The following is a 13,249-nucleotide window of genomic DNA, read 5'->3' as shown; positions in this document are numbered from 1 at the left end:
TCATTGCAAATGGCAAGATCTCATTCCTTTTGATGGCTGGCTTTGCATTTCTTTTAATAAGCTAATGTGATACCACATATAATTTATATTTTTACTTTGTCCATTTAGTTTAGTTTTAACATAGTTCTTTTAATCTCTCTAATCTAGAGACACTGCATTTTGTAGAAATACCCTACTTTCAAGATTTTATGCAACACTTTCCAATAAAAAAATTCTGGGTATATTCCCTTTATGATTAATTGGCTCCCTTTTATGTACTGTGTATAAATAAAGACTGACTTGGGCTCATATACTGACCATACAACTTATTAGCTGTGTGCCCTTGGGCAAGTTACTTAATGTCTCAGAGCTTTGGGTTCCCCACCTGTAGAGTAGGAATAACAAAATCTACCTCTCAGGATTGTTGGGATGATAAACGTGATAGCATATGTAAAATGTCTAACATGTAATAACCACTCCGTAAACCTTAGTTTCCTTCTGTGCTGGAGGCAAAGACATCAGGTGCCTCCTTAGTATTTTTGCCTCTTTAGTTCACAAAGCTATTAAAAATGGGCATTGCCTTCCTTTTCTGCTAACTATATCTCGCTGGTTGGCAAGAAACCCAAACCATTTAAGCACTGCCTCGACTTCATTTTACTATTGGTTTGCCCTGCACCCCAGGTGGATCTAAACACCCTATATGACATTCCTGATCTTGCTCCAGGACAGAAATAGAATATAAATCAATATAAAACTTGATCTTTTGATGCTCAGAATGTCATCAGACAGAATGGTGATCTTGCGGTTGTGATTCTGAGAGACTTCCATGGATTTGTCGGTTGGAATTCCGTCTCTCTCACTCGCTCTCTCTTTTTTTTGCCACATGTTGTGCACGTTCCTTCAGCCCTTGACATTTACATCTATCTTCTAGATGGTTGGACTACTGGCTCCCCAGTTTAGTTAGAACTTTGCCAAGTAGCTTGGAAGAGGGGACCCACTTTATATTCTGGAGCCAACTTCATGCCCACTGACCAGAGATCCATCTCTGCCACTAGGTGAAGGTACTGGCACTCTGTCCACTTGACTCCTGATCCTACTTATTGATGCAAACACTTTAAAAATGGATGGCTAAACAACAGAGGATGAAAAATTCAGGATGCTCAAAAATGCTAATGACTACCAGGAAAAAGGCAGCTTGTGCTTACAGAAAGTGCCTTGGAAATTCTCAACACTTCCCTTCTTGTCTTTGCTCCCTCCCTCCCACCAATGTGCACACACAGGCTAAGAGGGACTGGCATCAAGAAGGTCCTGGCTTACTTCATAAGGAGAAGTCATTGTCCATCAGGGGTTCAAATACAGACTCAATAGAAAAAAAGGAACACTTTTTCTTCCCAAGGTTAAGCACAGTGCCATTTGGAACAAGGAATCTCAGTGGAGAGTAGGACTTAAGTTTCTTTTTGGAGGCTGTCTAGGAACATCCAGCACTGTGACTGAAGCCCACTGCATAGTCCTGAATAAGGCACATCCTCTCAGTCTCTTTGGAAGGCATTCCTGGTCTCTGCCATCATGGCTGTCACCTGGGTTTCTAACCCTGTCCTTGCCCCTGAGCTACAGTGCCAGGTCTCTCAGTGGCCCCAAGCCAATGCTTCTTGGGGTGTTCATTAAACTTTCCACAGTGAATTAATCATCTTACTTCCCTTGCTGGTTTTTCTGCTCATTTCTCCTGTTTCTGTTAATGGTACCATCATTTTCTTGGGCCATTCTTTCCACACTGCTCAAAAAAGGTGTGAGGGGCGCCTGGGTGGCTCAGTTGGTTAAGCGACTGCCGTCGGCCCAGGTCATGATCCTGGAGTCGCGGGATCGAGTCCCGCATCGGGCTCCCTGCTTGGCGAGGAGCCTGCTTCTCCCTCTGAGCCTCCCCCCTCTCATGCTCTCTCTCTCTATCTCATTCTCTCTCTCAAATAAATAAATAAAATCTTAAAAAAAAAAAAAATTAAGACTGCTATCCAACTTTAAAAAAAAAAAAAAAAGGTGTGATTTATTGCTTTAGGTGAAATGCTTCCGTAACAGTAATGGCAGGCGAATTCCCAATATCCATTCATTTCTTCTTTCACAGTAATAGGATTTTCACTTGAGTTGTCCAAGATCAAGACTCCATTTCTTTTAGATTTTCATTTAGATTCCTTTGCCCCTGGGTGTGGACATACTAAGTTCTGGCCAAACGGCTGTGCAACTTCTAGGTCATACCCTTGAAGGGAAGGAGTATGATTTCCTTCTATCCCTTCCTCCATCCTGCTGTGTAGACCATGGAGGAAGTGGAGCAAGCCAGCTGGGAGAACACCAACAAGGACAACACTATAAGGATGGAGAGGAAAAACCTTGTCTTAGACACGTTGCCATATAAGCCTTGGGCTCTCACATGTGTGAACTATTACAGGAGAGAGAAATCAATGTCTACTTTAAGTTCTAATTATTTTTGGTTTCTGTTAGAACACTTGACATTTATCCCAATGAAAACAGCCACCAGAGCGGCCCGGTAGCCCCTAAGCTCTGCCTCAGAGTTACCAGGCATTCCTGGTAACTCTGACAGAGACCAGGAATGCCTGGTAACTCTGAGGATCTTACCTTGTAAGATCGGGCTCTGATTTGAAGGCAGAATTTGGATGCCAACAATAGTGGCAACTGGGGGGGGGGCGGGGTTGATGGGAACTCCTACCATGTTCATTGGAAATATAGGGGCTCAAAATCTGTGTCATGTTTACTTCTCCTCCTGCCTTCTATAGTCACCCAGATTGTCACACACTGAGTCTTGCCTTTTCTCACAGCGAGTGTCTCTTGCATCACCCGCTCCTTCTTGCCTCCAGATCCTCAGGGCTTCGGGTCTATGTGACATTAAGAGCTTCCTAGAACCTTTCTCTGCCTTTCTTCTTTCTATGCTCCTATCCTTTCTATATTTTGATATCAGATGAATCTTTGTAAAATAGTTATTCCAATATCTTGATGTCCCTTCACGGATCTCTAATGACCCCTATATTATTGATAACTTTATCTGACCTCACCAGCCGTCTCTCCCTAAGTGAACTTTCCTTGTCTACTGAGTTAGTCATGCTTTCCTCAGAAACCTGTTAGTTCTGTTCCTTCACATCTTTGCTCTTAGGGCCTACTGACTGTGGTGACTTTTCCTTTTGCTTTTCCTCTCCAAAGCTGGCCCAGTCCCCACAGCGAGAAGGCCAAGCCTGTGCCTGCTCACTCTGACCTCTGCGTTGTCTGAAGTTCCCACGTCACCTGCAGCTGGTCATTTAATCATTCTTGGTATGATGTGTCTCTTACTAATTCCACTAGTTCATAGAATTGTTAGCACTTTGAGGTTGTCAATGATTCAGATGTGTTTTACCCCAGCTGGAATATATATTCAAATAGTGCTAATCAGAACCCCCTTTTTATTATATGCCCTCCCCCTTCTACTGCTTTGATCATATTAGAACAAAACTCAAAGTCAAACTCCACTGGGGGCAACCAAGCGCCCCGGGATTTATAATAGTGTTCCTCGCACAGCATGCTTTACACCTTCACTTTCAGGCAGTCTGAGGCCCCCCCTGTACCCTTTGAAGTAAATCACAACCCTCACTTCCTGTTTGGAGTTTGGGGGAGAACAGTGATGTTAAAGCCCACTGTGCATAAAGCAAGGAGGAGGGTGACCCAGCCAAGATCACAGGATCCTGAGTTTTGCCCTTGAGGTGAGTCAACAGTGACAGATGACTGTCTATCCTTGGCCACCATGTGCCAGAACCAGAATCCCTCTGTCATAAGAAGCCCACATCGGCAATCTGGATGATTTCACTTTATAAAGGTGGATTTCTTTCTCTAGAAGAGCCTGGATAAACTCAGAGATGACTCCTAATTCCAACACAATGACAAGCATATTGTGGGAGCATAATAAATGCTTATAGGCTGTCTGACCACTGAATGAATGGCCACCTGAACTTTTGCGGTGGAATGAAGCTCTGATCCCAGAGATAAAATCATCCGCAACTTTCTCTTTTCCTTGTCATATTGCTTCCTAAAGCCTTTCTCTAATTTCTAGCTAGCCTGGTTTTCATTTCCTGCCTACTTTTTGCTTCTGCCTGCTTTGTTTTTTGTGCTTTTTACTATAGCGACCATATGGTAGAGCAAGCTACTGTGGTGCCCTCAAAAATACTAAGGCTTTCTAGTGCGCTGTGGTTTTTATTATCTATCTATCTATCTATCTATCTATCTATCTATCTATCTACTTGCAAGAGGTAGTGGACTTCAAAGGTTTGGTCTAGCATCTAAAAGTGGGGTGGAGGGGCACCTGGGTGGCTCAGTCAGTTGGGCGTCTGCCTTCAGCTCAGGTCATGATCCTGGGGTCCTGGGATCGAGCCCCACATCGGGCTCCCTGCTCCGCGGGAGGCCTGCTTCTCCTTCTCCCTCAGCCTGCCGCTCCCCCTGCTTGTGCTCTCTCTCTCTCTGTCAAATGAATAAATAAAAATCTTAAAAAAAAAAAAAATAAAAGTGGGGTGGAAATAATGGGCATTCAGATGCTTTGGGCAATTGGAAAACTCCTTTAACCTAGCAAGATTTCGGTGGTGTGGTAAAATCTGTGTTTAGAAAAAGAACGTAGGTATCTTAGTAATTTAGCATTTATTTTGTCGATGGTAGCAGGTGTTTGCTTTGAAGCTTAGCACTAATACCAGGTAAGGGTGAGTCATAATGTCAATACTTTTTTTTTTTAACTTTGGTAATTTTTTTCAGTGGAAGGAGCTTCTCCGTCAGTTACCGCTCTGCTGATTATCTGACTGAGCAGAGAGTCCGACAGCAGCAGGGGCTGGGAGTGTGGCTGGGAGCAGGTTGGGGTGTAGAGTGCAGTGCGGGGCCCACTATGGGGGCGGGGGAACCTTGACTGGTCAAAGTGCCTGCAGGGCTGTCACCATGATTTAAAGCTCTGAGAAAATAAATTAGCAGGAGGTAGGCTGAGGGTGGATGGTGTCATTCTGGCCCTGAAAGGCCTTCATAAATCAGTGACAACTGAGCCCCAGCCAACTCCCTTCCAGATGGTTTCCGGAGGCCCTCCTTCCCACTCTGCTCAGACAAGTGGAAAGAAGTGATTCTTGAGTGGGTGGGATATTGCCCTGCCCTCCCCCTAGCTGCGAGATCTGAGCACTTGGGTTTTCACTGGAGCTGCAGGCTTTGCTCCCTGACGGTGAAACCTCAGGATCCTTGCTCCAGGGGCGGGACTCCGATTCTGGTCATGGGACGGATCTGCCTTTGACAGTGGTGGTGAGGGGGGAGGCTTTCTGTCCTATTGGATAAACACAATGGAGCTCTCTCTGAACAAGAATGGTTTGTTCCTTCCTTCTACCCTTTGTGCTTTGTTAACAGAACGTCCCTGGCGCATCTGTGCTCCAGCGTGCTGCCAAAAGCTTAGCTCTGTCCTTGCACAAGAGTGGGGGACACTGTCAGAAGATCAGCTGTAAGTTCCTCATCTAAAGGCAGATGGAGGAGCTAAAACCCTGCCAAGATCCCCAGGATGTTTCCAGTTTTAAGGTCTGAACTCGTTTCCCACAGACGTCTTCCCACCTCCACACTAGCCCATCAACTCCTCCCTCTAGCTACGGTGGAGATCTGGGGTTCAGGGTGTCTTTAGTGACCCTTTGTAAAGCAAGAGCACCCAGCCATCGACACCAGATGCCAGGGTATTTCTCTTTAGTCTCTTCAGTTCTGTGCTCCAGCAGGCTTTATATTTTACGGAAGAACCAAGAGTCACACCGAGGTCAGCTGTCGCCATCTTTGCCCCGTGCCCCCCCAAACTCACTCACCTCTCCTGTGAAGCGAGTAGGCACAACGTCATCTCGTCATCTCCATCATCTTGTAGCAGAGAGTGGGAAGTATGCCCTGGAAGCGTCTCCTAAGAACTGAGGAACAAGATTCAGATGTCTCTCTGCACCTCGGCCAATCTGCTTTCGTCTCTCCCCTCGGATGCCAAATTCCTTTTACACACCATGAAAGGTAATTTACTAAGGCAGTTGGCCGAGCCTACACTTCCTGAGCTTGCCCCCTTTGTCTCTGCCGGCTGCTCAGCTCAGGGAGCGAGGGAATGTCTTCACGGTGCAGGGGCAGAATGTCCACTTCCGGTTCAGGGCAGAATGTCCACTTCCGGTTCAGGGCAGAATGTCCACTTCCGGGAGGGAAGTGTGTGGGGCTCCCTCTTTCCTGTGGCCAGACACGAACCACCTTAACTCTGGGACTCACAAATGCTTTGTTGTTTGTTTGCTTGTTTGTTACTGGGGATATAAGAAGGAGCAATAAACAGACCGAGTACCTGGAAATACTACTAGTGCGCACACACAGGAGGGCAGAATTATTTGTTCTTTAAGCATATGCTCTGTCTCCCGCAGGGCTTTTGCTTTATGTATCTACCCTGGCTCTTGCTGTTTTCTGGCTGTGTGACCTCGTACAAATGACTTTACATCTCTGTGCCCCATCTTCCACAGCTGATAACAATAATTAATTAATAAAAATGAACAAATTAATAAAAATTGGTTAACAAATTAATAAAAATAATAGTATCTCAATATGGCTGTTGATGAGATCATAACCGTGGAGCTCTTAGAACAGTGCTTGGCACGCAGGAAGGGCTCAAACCTGGTAACATTTGCTGTATGTCTCTGTATGGCTTTTATTATTGTTTTTACTTTTAGTCAAGCATCAGCTCTCGTTTCTTGTGTTTTCTTTGTATTTTGAATTCAGGCCATGTGACTACAAGCTACCCGCCTTTGAGATTTCTCAAGCTGAAAGATCATTTGCATTTTAGGGACACCTCTCAGCATTCCTTTGGGAAACGGCCGTTGTGCGTTGCTCCCCTCCTTCCCCGGGGCTCCAGAAGGAGGACATAGCCCAAGCACAGCGCGGTCTCCAGCATGGCTGCCGCGATCTGCTTTCTTTGTGAAGCGTCCGTTGCTGCTCGCGTTGCCATCCCAACGTCCTGTGTGTGCTCTCGGCGGGGCCAGCAGGGGGAGCTCCGCGGCCGTTTCCCAGCCCCGCGCGGGGCTTTGTGGCTGGCACGGGCTTCTCCCACGGAGTCCTAAGGACCGAACCTGTGGATCTTGACGTTGGGAAGATAGGAACCGTCCTTGGCATGGAGATGCACTGTGCACTTATGCAAATAGGAGTGTGCGAGACAGAAAGCTGTATATTATAGCTGCTGAGAGCTTTGCAGTCAGACATACCTGGGATGATGAGATTTCTTAGTTTTGTTACCTCGTGCAACTGGCTTAACCTCCCTTAGTGACGGTTTCTTTCCGTGTAAACATGGAGAACCCCACCTGCCCTCATGGGGCTGCTGGAAGAGTCACCATGTGGCTAACAGAGATCTTAGCCATGGGGGCATTTAGGGGATGCTAGGTATCGTTACTCGGTGAACGCCGAGGAAATTTCGAAGCCCCCCAACCATGCGCAGGATCTTTTCTTCCTCCTTGCCCCACCACCTCCTTGTTCTCTCCTTCAGCTCCACTTTCTCCCCCCGCTCTTCACTGCCTGTATCTGAGGCCTGGGACCGACACCTGCGGCTGTGCCCGAGCCTCCTCCTGCTTGATCCCACAGGGCCAGGGGAGCTGGAGGAGAGGAGGAGCAAGCAGGGGGTTCTGAAGGCTGATGGGAACCCTGTCCTACTTCCCTTCACTTTTTAGGTGCATTCTACAAACCTCACTGGGGTCATGGTCACTTGGAAGGCAAAATGAACCACAAGCTTCTCACCAGACTCACCCTTATTCCATCCACCCTGCCAGGGATATGGGATGTCAGCAAGAATAAAGCCCCAGAAGATCATTCTTTATGGCTCAATGCACAGAACTGGCAGTGCTGTGTGGACATCATCCTGGGTGGCGTCCATCCTTACCATACCTGGGTACCTGGGTAGGTGTGAGCAGGGCTTCTGCAGGGGACTGGGAGCCTGGTGGTGGTGGTGCAACAAGGGGCGCAGCCCCAGCTGGGTCAGAGGAGGTCAGGCTTCTAAGGGTCCAGGCTCAGCTCGGCTTGGGGAACCCTTCAGGTCTGGGTTGACCCAGGTGGTTTGGTTTGGGGCCCATGTGGAAGTCTCCATGTGCCCTGTCCTCTGAATCTCAGATGAGGCCGGTATGTTCTGCAACTGGAGGACTGGTCTCCATGCTCTCTGTCTTCAGGGACAGGTTTCCTTTGTTTCCATCTGAAACTCTGGGTCTCTTAGTGGAGGGATAAAAGCCCTGTGGGTAGAATGACGAACTTGTTTTAGCCCTGAAAGTCCTGCGTCCCTGCGAAGCCCTTAGTCCTGGGTGGGATTGGCCACTTTGTGGAATGTAGCACATAAGGCACTGATCTGAGGTGGGATATCTCTGCAGGAGAGCTCTATGGCCCTAGGGGCACCAGGGAAGACGAGAAAAAAGAACTGCCATTTCCTCCCACCGCCAGAATCAACGTTGGCCTGACTCAGGCATTTCTCGCAACACCTAATGAATGGGGGATCCGAGCCAAGCCACTGTCTTCCAGAATTCAGCGGTGAGAGGGGTCAAAGGTGGACTCAGTCCAAAGGAGGACACCTCGGAATGGCCTCCTGCCTCCATCCAGGAGCCCCCTGTGTGCCCCTCAGCCCTCGGGAGCAGGGCTCTGGAGCCTCGGCCGCGGGCCCAGAGGCAGGCTGCGGCAAGCTCTGCGGGAGAGCAGCTTGCGGACCTTTGCCTCTAATTGGCTTCCATCTCCGCACACAGCCATTTCCTCTGCCTGCGGCAGAACTCATAAAACGCCAGGCTTTCCTCCATACCTTTGAAAAAGTTCAAAGGAACCCATATCCTAGGGAGATCTGGCAGCTCAGGCACCTGGATCTGAGGGGACTGAGGACTCGGGGTGCCCCCCCATGCTGCTTGTCAGTGTCAGTGTCCGGCGCTCCAGGGGAGGGGAGGCCCAAACCCACCAAGGCCAGCTCTGTTTTGTTTTATGGGATCAGGCTGTGCTCTTTAACCCTGCTCTGCTTGCAGCAGGAGCCCTCTTGCCACGGAGCAGGTCAGGAAACCGACGCCAAGCCCATCCTAGAGCGAGGGTGTGGTAAAGCCAAACTCAGCGCTGGTGAATCGGTCAGCCCTGCTCTGGCCAGAGGCTGCCTCCACGGTTTTGCTCCCATCATGCTTCTGCTCTGCCCTGGGGACCCTGTGTTCCCTGGGGGGCTGGAGCACACATGAGCTTATCCGAGCTCAAGGTGCGGATTGGGGGTAGGGTTTGCAGGCTCTCATGCATAGCTTTTTGGCATTGACCAAACCAGGTTCTTCCGCGGTATCCAAATTGATGATGTTTGTACATAAATATCTTAGACACTGTCCTAGACTTCAGCCCAACAGGGTTTCTAGGGAAAAATGAAACAGCTCCGTGCTGTCTATCCCAATTGGTGGCACTTACAAGGTGCTCAAGAAATGCTTGCTGAATGGATGAATAAACTCTGCTTATGAACAGGAAACTGGTATCTCGAAGGGGAGCCTGGTTTAGTCACAGGTATCTAGAAAGAGGATGGGGCTGGACTGGAAGGTGAAATTTTTATTGCTTTCCTCCCCCACTGACCTTCACTCTTTTACTACCCATCAAACCAGCTGGTAGATAAATAAGATAAGCTTATTTGATTGCACTGATGTGTACAGCGGAAGGCTTGCCAGAACCTTCACCATTCCCTGATTCCTACTGTTGCCCCCTAGCCCTCCGCTGCAATCCCTCAAGGATCCAGTCACCTCAGGATGGCTCAGTTTGTCTGACACCCAGAGCCCGGGCCCTCTGGGTTTTCTTTTCCTCCGGTGTTTGACTGAGCCCCTCCTGTAGCCCCTGGGCTAGTATGTGGCATCTGTAGCCATGTAATTCGGGGCCCGTTGGGCTGGAATGTCTGCCTGTTGCTTCACATCTACAGCCTCTAGATCATTTTGGGTGGAGGTGAGAATTGAGCCCTCCCTTTCCCCAACACACACATAGTCACACACAGAGCACACACACATATTCACAAACACTACACATACACACAAATGTGCAAACACACTCATACACCCAGACACACTAACATCTACAGACTCCCCCCACCTGCTCCCCCTGCTTGAGGACTTGGGCTAAGAGAGAAGACAGGAAACTGTCATCTGCGTTTAATCACAACATTCTGTATAACAATGATTCTGTAGGATTTTTTTGATGTACGTCTGATTGAAATTGCTCTCGGTTTTACCGATAACGATAGTTCAATGCTATAAAAATAGATACACGGTTTTTATTGTTTGCAGCCTCTGAAACAGGCTCATCTGCTCCGTGTTGAAAGAGTTTGAGGCAGAATATCCCTGAAGGTTTTCTTGTGTTGTTAATTTGCTTCTCAAACTCATCTGCTCAATCCCGCTGGGGTACATGTCACCCCCGCTCCACCCAGGGTATGAATATCAACGCTGAGTTCTGCATTAAAGAGGTTTGAATTCAGTTTGTCTGGCAACAGTTCTGACTGTAATGTGTTTTGTGCAATGAGTCACCAAGTTCAGCATCTCCCCACAATGGGGGGCTCTGTGTGGGGCTGGCTTGCTCTCCCGACCAGCCTCGATCGCTTCTGAGTGCTGTGAGCTTGGAATTGCGGGGGCGCTCTGCCTCTGTGCTCCCAGCTGGGTGGGCAGAGTTGTGCCTGTCTTTCAGGACTCTTGTGACGAGTAAGTGAGAGATTTTAGCAAAACCTCTGACACAGGTCTCGTCATCTGCAGACGTAACCCACTGGTGAATTAAATCTGATGGGCTGTGACCAGCGTTAAAAAAATAAATAGACAAAATAGAATAGATACTGATTTTTCTTTGGGCTGATGAAAATGCAAAAAGTTCCAAAATTAGATTATGGAGATGGTTGTACAACTCTGGAAATATACTAAGGACTACTGGGCTGTACACTTGAAATGGGTGAATTTTATGGTATGTAAATCATATCTCAATAAAGCTATTTGTAAAAAAAAAAAAATTGGGAGCCCTAAAAAAAATCCATCAAGCTGCATGTTTGAGTTTGTGCACAACATTGTTATGGTATGTTAGACCTCCATTAAAAAGTAAATATAAAAAGTGGGCTAGAGAATATCAGGGTCCCTCCCATATAGTGAGGGCAAGCATTGTTTTTGTGAAATATACATGTGAATGTGTGTGTGTTTGTGCATGTGTGTGTGCACTGGCCTACAATAAAATGTGCTTCTTACTGTGGGTTGTTGCATAAAATGTTTAAAGCCTAAATGTTTGGTCTAGATCTGCCCAGTCAGAATAGGCATTTAACAGTGGTTATTTATACCCTTCCTTCTTTTCTTTTCTAGAAACCCAGATCGTGCCCATGTTCAGTCATTGACCTTTGAGTGTGGCCAGTTTCTGCCACAGAGAGCAGAAATTCTGCCTAGCTATAGAAGCCCCCCTTTCTTCCTCCCTTCCATGTGCGCCACCCCTCCCACACACTCAATTAAGTCAAGCTGTCTTTTCCAGTTAAATAAACATTACACCCTTGAAAGGAAGAACAAATAACGGGCCTATCCCCAAAGAAAATGTGCCTCTGGGCTTTTGGTTTTGAAGGTTTTGTAATGTTTCCTTTTCCGCGTTCTCTACTTGACCGCTTCTCTCTTTCATTTGACTTTAAAGACCACGGTTTAAATTAGCTGTCTTTGTGCTGTGACCCTGGGGAGGGGGTCGTCTGGACAGACATGTGGCTCCCCGGCCCCTGCCTCCTTCAGAAGCGAGAGCTCGTATCCAGAACCTGGGGACAGACGCACGGCTGTTGTGTGGGTGCGGGGAGCGCAGGGGTCTCAGCCACTGACACAACCATGGCCGGGATGTGCGAGGACTGTCGCTCAATCCAGGTAAATAGATTAAGTCATCCAGTGCCCGGTGACCTTATGAAAATGATCAAGTTGCAGATAGCCTGGGGTTGACTCTGTTTCACGGGGGATGAAAAAATCATGTTTCTTTTGCTTTTGGACAATTCTGTTTCCTTTGGTTGTTTGCTCCTGTGACACCTTTCATGACTCTTGAGGGGGCTGGCCCAGATGTGCTGGATGGAAGGGCCGGGCTGGGAGGGACAGGGCTGACAGCTGTCTGTTGGCACGAGGATGGCACTGAAGTCTGGGAAATCAGGGAATCCTCAGAATTTACTCTGGTCTTGTAAGTTCTGGGTTCAAATTCCATTTCATGCTATAGAGCAAGACAACTACTAATCTGTGGTCGCTTTACAACTAACTGGTTTGGGATAGAGGGTTAATCTCTGATTGTGATTAGCTACGATGGGAAGGCTACGTCAACTCCTTTAGTATCCTTGGATGCCCAGAGCAAGGGTGGATGTTTTTATTATTTTTACTTCTGATTTTCTGGCTTCCCCCCCCCCCCCCAGTAGATGATCTATGGTAGATGGCGGGTGGTGGATGGCGGATGGTGGATGGTGGGTGGTGGATGCTGGTGGTTAGGTCCCAGACCTTGGAGTCTATCTACCCACTGAGAATGCTGGTTCTGCCTCTTACTTGCAGTGGTCTCTGTGCTTCACTTGCTATATCAGCAACATCATAGCACTTTACTTGTGGGATTTCATTTTTATTGTGGTAAAATATACATAAAATTTACCGCACTAATTATTTTCAAGAGTACTGTTAAATCCATTCGTATTGTTGGGCGACCACCGCCACCATCCGTCTCCAGAACTCTTTTCATCTTGCAAAACTGATACCCTGTCCCCATTAAAAACGACTCCCTATTCCCCCTCCCCTCCCAGGCCCTGGAAACCACTGTTCTACTTTCTGTCTCTGTGGATTTGACTGCTCTGGGTACCTCATATGAGTGGAATCATACAATATTTGTGTTTTTGTGACTGACTTGTTTCACTTAGTACACTGTCATCCAAGTTCATCCATGTTTGTAGCTTGTGTCAGAATTTCCTTCTTTTTTTTTTTTAAAGATTTTATTTATTTATTTGAGAGAGAGAGAGAGAGAGAGAGCATGAGAGGGGGAGGGTCAGAGGGAGAAGCAGACTCCCCGCCGAGCAGAGAGCCCGATGCGGGACTCGATTCAGGGACTCCAGGATCAGGACCTGAGCCGAAGGCAGTCGCTTAATCAACTGAGCCACCCAAGCGCCCCACTGATTATGATTTTTTGTTTTTTAAAGATTTTATTTATTTGAGAGAGAGAGCACATGAGAGTGGGGAGGGTCAGAGGGAGAAGCAGGCTCCCCGCCGAGCAGGGAGCCCGATGCGGGACTCAATCC

At 47.7% G+C, this 13,249-nt stretch overlaps 1 long non-coding RNA gene across 2 annotated transcripts in view; it reads right to left on the bottom strand.

Annotated features, from left to right (window-relative positions):
- Positions 1-6,120, bottom strand: part of LOC115944427 (uncharacterized) — a 36,254-nt gene extending 30,134 nt beyond the window's left edge. The window contains exons 1-3 of one of the 2 annotated variants that reach the window (XR_004078980.2): positions 5,999-6,120; positions 5,817-5,912; positions 1,985-2,334 (exon numbers count right to left, since the gene is read on the bottom strand). This is a non-coding gene — a long non-coding RNA (uncharacterized LOC115944427). Of the gene's footprint in view, positions 1-1,984; positions 2,335-5,816; positions 5,913-5,998 lie in introns of those variants that run through there. The other variant, XR_014146331.1, reaches the window with a different exon arrangement.
- Positions 6,121-13,249: the final 7,129 nt, after the last annotated feature.

The sequence above is a fragment of the Leptonychotes weddellii genome, chromosome 6, assembly GCF_054177405.1.
Source record: "Leptonychotes weddellii isolate Sample4059 chromosome 6, ASM5417740v2, whole genome shotgun sequence".
NCBI classification, from domain to species: domain Eukaryota; kingdom Metazoa; phylum Chordata; class Mammalia; order Carnivora; family Phocidae; genus Leptonychotes; species Leptonychotes weddellii.
Note: the sequence above shows the minus strand (reverse complement) of the source record. Positions and strands in the feature narration are given on the sequence as shown.